Source organism: Maniola jurtina, chromosome 9 (assembly GCF_905333055.1).
Source record: "Maniola jurtina chromosome 9, ilManJurt1.1, whole genome shotgun sequence".
Lineage (NCBI taxonomy): Eukaryota > Metazoa > Arthropoda > Insecta > Lepidoptera > Nymphalidae > Maniola > Maniola jurtina.
The window spans coordinates 3,948,837-3,954,364 of record NC_060037.1 but is presented as its reverse complement, the minus strand read 5'-3'; positions in this window follow the sequence as shown (position 1 = coordinate 3,954,364).

Sequence of the window (5,528 nt, the reverse complement as noted above, 5' to 3'; positions counted from 1 at the left end):
TAGATTCTTAAAACTCAAGCTTTTGGAGAAGGAATTAACTGCCTAAAGCTTACCTCATGCAGGTTTTTTAAATAACCCCGTATATTATGAACAAGTGCGAATGATCAAAATATTTCTTTTTTTGTTGCGGTGATCTTGTCATGGGGGCTATGAAATTTTGATTTTTAAATGTTTTTATTCTGATTGTGTTTCTTCAAAAGCGAATATGTTTTAAATTAAAGTTGTGCGTCCCACTTGGATAGGAATATTTTCCATACAAATACGAGAACCTATCTGTAGAAGTGAGTAATTTTATATAATGACAAAAATACTATGGATGATGCGTATAGACTATATTATATAACGTTTTAAAACATGTTATATAATCTGGTCGCTTCTATAGATTATAATGCAAAGGGTAATGTGTATTTGCGCATGGAGATCAAGAACAATAAAATATTAATTAAAACGGGTCAGCGATATTATAACAATAAAATAATCAACTAATTAACGTGAAATTAAAAACTGCTTTAGGAAAAAAAAACGTATACTTATTACTTATTTTTTTTTTTCAGCAATGTATTTTTTTAGATATTAATAGAAAATAGGCGGTGTACGTTTGACTTTCCTTTCGGAAATATCGTGTATCGTCATCGCTGCTCGCACGCACGCACGAATGGCGGTGTATGACGTCACGTACACTATAATGCATCCCTTTTCTGTCATTTAAGCAAGTACGCCTACCGCCAGATTTAATTTTCTAACTTATTTTAAATTCTTTAGATACTAGACTGACCTATAACTTTGTCTGACCTGTTGATGATATAACTTGTTGATGATTTAAAAAATCGAGTAAGTAATATTTCCTATTCTACCTACATTATACTGAATCGTAGCAGCTTGTTTTTGCCTAGTGATCGAAATATCTGTAGACAGTTAACACTTGAGCTAATATCAACAGCTTGATCAAACACAGGCAAGCAAATTAATTCCATTTCGACAAACACATAAAAATTCGCGGCGAATTACGTCGAATAACAATTAAAACGACCGGCCAAGGTCACATTAACTTGTTACCTTGACAATTCTAGCAAAGAAATTAATTGATACCTACTTTTTATTAAAATCTTCCGTCAGTTAATAGGATTTATTGGTTTTGTTTCGTGACTTGCACCTAGACAATGCAATTATATTTGAATTCCGGCTTTTATTTACTCCGACACCTAAGGTAACCAAAATTAATTAATTTTTACTCTAATTACTCTAACTAAGGCAACTTCTACGCAAGCGCGCCCCACGTTAGGCTGCTCTATCTCTTACTATTGGGTGATTATATCCAAGCGCTAGTTTTGTAATTTAAAAAAAAGTGTGAAGGTGTTCTAACTTATAGAGAAATGCATTTCTGCTAAAAATTCTAGAGCCTCTCTATTTCATCTCTATATTTTCAAAATCTGTTTATATGTTCTTAGGCCTCCTTAGTTGTTTGTACTGCTGTAACTTTTTGGCAACCACACTCGCCAAAAAGTGACAGACTTAATAATTCAGTTTAAGAGTCCTTGTGCAAGGGTCTATTTTAACCGATAAGGCTAGAGAAATGCAAACGCCGAAGAATTGATTTACCATTGATAGCAAATTTCCTGCTTTATTATTCATTAATAAAAAAATATTTTAATTGAGCAAAAAAAAAGAAGTGACTACCGGTCTTTAATATTCATGTGCTTACTTAACATTGTACTTCATCAGGGATCGCTTGCTATGCAATGATTCCTCGTAATGGATCAGAATTAACAACAAATTATCATAACGGATATTAAATAGATTTTTCCGTGAATACCTAATAAGGTTTCTAGGAAAGATTTAATAACAGCCACGCCTAGGAATTGATGTCCATAGATTTCCGAGTTGGAATATTTCCATTGTCAAGGAATAATTTAATGTCTACTTACCAATGTCAAGTTTTTCTTTCTGCATTATCTTTGTTAACATCATTAAAACTCTTGGAAATTGCAATGCAACTCAAGGATGCATGCATTTTCAGCTCTAAATACCTACCTAGCAACATATACCAACCTAGTCCGATTTCATTCTGAAAAAAAGAAAATTCAGCCAACTAAAGGAGGTTGAAACTGTTTCATGCAAAAAGATGCGTTTACAAGAAAATACAAACGCGACGCACACGGTGCAAGAAGTAGTCCAATCAGATTATTGATAGATGGCATGATACTTTGATCACGTCAATTCTAAATAATAATCTAATTGATGTCCGCTCCACTCCGCTCGTTTCCGCTTCAGTGGGAACTGAACCTAGTGAATTCCATCCAGTTCAAACTGCACATGCATTGCAAGCACTAGTGCACTTTTTCATGTTTGTTTAACGTATTGTACCAAATTATAAGACCCTTCTATTTATTAATGATGAATAGATAATAAATTCGTTTTTTTTATTTAATTTTATAAATTGATGATTTGAACGTTATAAACGTTTTGTTTATTAAATAAGTGGGTTTACCGTACCGGTTTTGTGAAACTGCAATTTAGGTACTTTTAGTGTAAGAGTTTACGTTCCTATATTTAAAAAAATAAGTACCTCGAAGCTGTTGAAGCTTGGCATAACTTATTGGTGTTCAAATAAAACCCACCCATTACTATTGAGTGAGGCCACATGGTGCGTTGCGTTGGCGGTGCGGCGCCTGAGCTTCGCCGCTGCGTTATCCTACATAGAAATCGCTGTAGCATGCTACACGATGCGTCGACGTCGTGCGGCGCCGCACCGCACGCGCAACGGACTTGGGGCCAGAGACACGAGACGGGGAGGGGTGGTGCGTTGCAATGCCATACTTTGTGGCAAATCCAGTTCTCAATTCTCAAAACGCATCGTGTGGCCTCAGTATTTTACCATTTAAAGACTTTGTATTTATTAATTATGTATTTGACATGTGAATGAATTATATTTTAATTTTATAACATTACTTACCATGTTGCAGCTAGTTAATGGTTATTTTATTTTCCTAGAATCTCACACAACTTAAAAACTGTACTTACCATTCAAAAATTATGTGAATTCGTTTGTAAGAACTTTTCGTACCTAACATACAACCTCGGGGCACTACTTATTGTTATAAACAACCTGCTTTGAGTGCTATGCACACTTAAATGGTGAAAAAAAACAAAAGTTTAGGTCTAATATGTACCTATACTCTATCCATGGAAAGAAGTTAGTATAGATCTCTCTCTGTTATGTAATCCCATACATATGACAGAGCCAAAAAACTCAGTGGGCGTTAACCATTTTGAGTCGTCAACCAATCACAAACATGTTTTCAAAAAACATTCGAAATTCAATTCAAAAACATTGTTTCGTTTAAACAGAGAGATCCCTATACTAACTTCTTTCTATGGATAGAGTATAAGAAAGAGACATGTTTCAAATCAACCTTATAATATATCACCTTTTTTTGATTGTTTAATTCACATTTTTGTACCTCCTGCACTTTTGTTATGAAAGCTCGAAATGTATTGACTACAACTTAAGGTTTGGTGAAAAGTTCATACAAACGCCACTTATTATGAAAATATTTATTTAAATTAAAAAATGTAAAACTGTTAAAGACAACACTGTTAATCGTGAGAGGCACATTTACTTTAAGTTTTGCTTGAACACTTATTGGTGGTACTTAGTGTTAAGGCCTACACTCTGCAAAGTGCCAAAGTGTTTTGTAGTAGTCAAATATAGCGTTATCCTTTTCCGCCGCGAGAATTATGAAAGGGATAGCAATATGTACAGAACGTTTAGTTTAGAGATTGAATCAACTGAATTAGCCACACTGGCGCTAATTTGGTTATAAAAAATAGTGCTATCCTTTTTACTATGTTCCCTGCGGAAAAGAACAACATTACTTCGAATTAGCACCAATTCGCTATAGTACTTAACACTTCGCAGAATGTTTATCGGCCCTAAGTTAGTGAATACTAGAATAGCATTTTTATTAGAATTAGCTTAGTTCGTGGATTGATAATATCCACATGAGAAATGTGATATTATTGAGTCTTTGTATAAGCCTCCGTTAGTAAAAAAATTCTTTTTAAAATAAAGTGCTTTGCAAAATGTACCTTGTGTTTTTGTAATAAAACCCCTTTTCATTGTTGAACATTTATTACAACATATGACTATTTATCACAATCAGGTAAACGTGACAAATTAATAAAACATTTTTGACGATTATAATGATAACTAGAATATGCCCGAAATGTGATGAACGAAAATTCGGAAGAACAAAATCTACTCTAATTGATAGGACTAAGGCTGTCTTTGAACCAGAGAGGTGCTACGTTGCTAATGTATGAGGTATCAAACTCACCAAGTAGCAAAGCCAGTGGAGCGCGCTAGAGTTACTTCTCTTAAAAGTTTGAGCAACCTTTTGATAAATCATTTCTTCAGAATAGACAGCATGATTTTAGTCCTTTCAATCTAGTTTGATTTAGTTGAGTAGTCCGCAGAACTAAATTAGCACCATTGGCTTAAAAGCCCTAAAACACTAAGTTAACTATTGTAGAGCAATTTTAATAGGCCACTTTTATTTAAGTATTAATGTTAACAAAAGTTTTATTTATTTATTTATCGCCATCCTTATGATGGAGTTCATCACCTATCACAGAAGTTACAGAAACACGTATTTCTTTGTAGGTTTCTTTGTTAATTATACATTTCGGGTGTTGGTTTATTTCGTTTATCCACCCTGAAACGGCCACCCTAGGATGTATATTCGGAAACCTATTTAATTTGTATATTATTTTTTAGCCCGGGATGGATAGACGGACACGTTTTCAAGTATGGTGTATACTTGTATTTAGTGCTGTTTTAGGGTGGCTGATTTAGCCACCCTAAAACAGCACTAAACGGAAGTGTTCAAAATAACGGTATGGCTATCCACACACAGGATAATGAACATGTGAAATGTCAAAGAGACCTCTAAAAATTGGCTCTACTATAGTAATTCATATTTACAATTACAATGTTCATAGTTCATACACAGCCACTAAACAATTGGATACAAAGAGTGTGATAATATACAATTTAAGCTAATATATTTTTATACGTTTGCGATTTAAACAAATCAGCTAAGCAAACTTAACTCGCTTTGGCATTTAACTCGTATTTTTTTTTTAAATTATATAGACTAGCGCTTGGCTGCAATCAGACCTGCTAGCAAGTGATGATGCAGCCTAAGATGGAGCGCGCTTGCCTAGAAGTTGCCTATTCACTCTTGACTTGAAGGTATTTGAGGTTAACTAATCGCGAAACACACCTACCTTCATGTGTGTTTCGCAAATCGACCAGCGGTAATATAATAATCTGCTACAGTGATTATAGATGCGTTTCAACATTTTTTTATTCCATTATAGTGACCTGCAAACAACTTCGACCTGAAGCAGCTAGTGGGAGAAAGTTGTCGAATCCGGGAAGCAACAGTCGACGTATCAACCAATCTCGCGCATCCCAGCCAATCGCGTCAATGCTTAAGTTGTTTGCCCGGCACTGTACAAGTTAG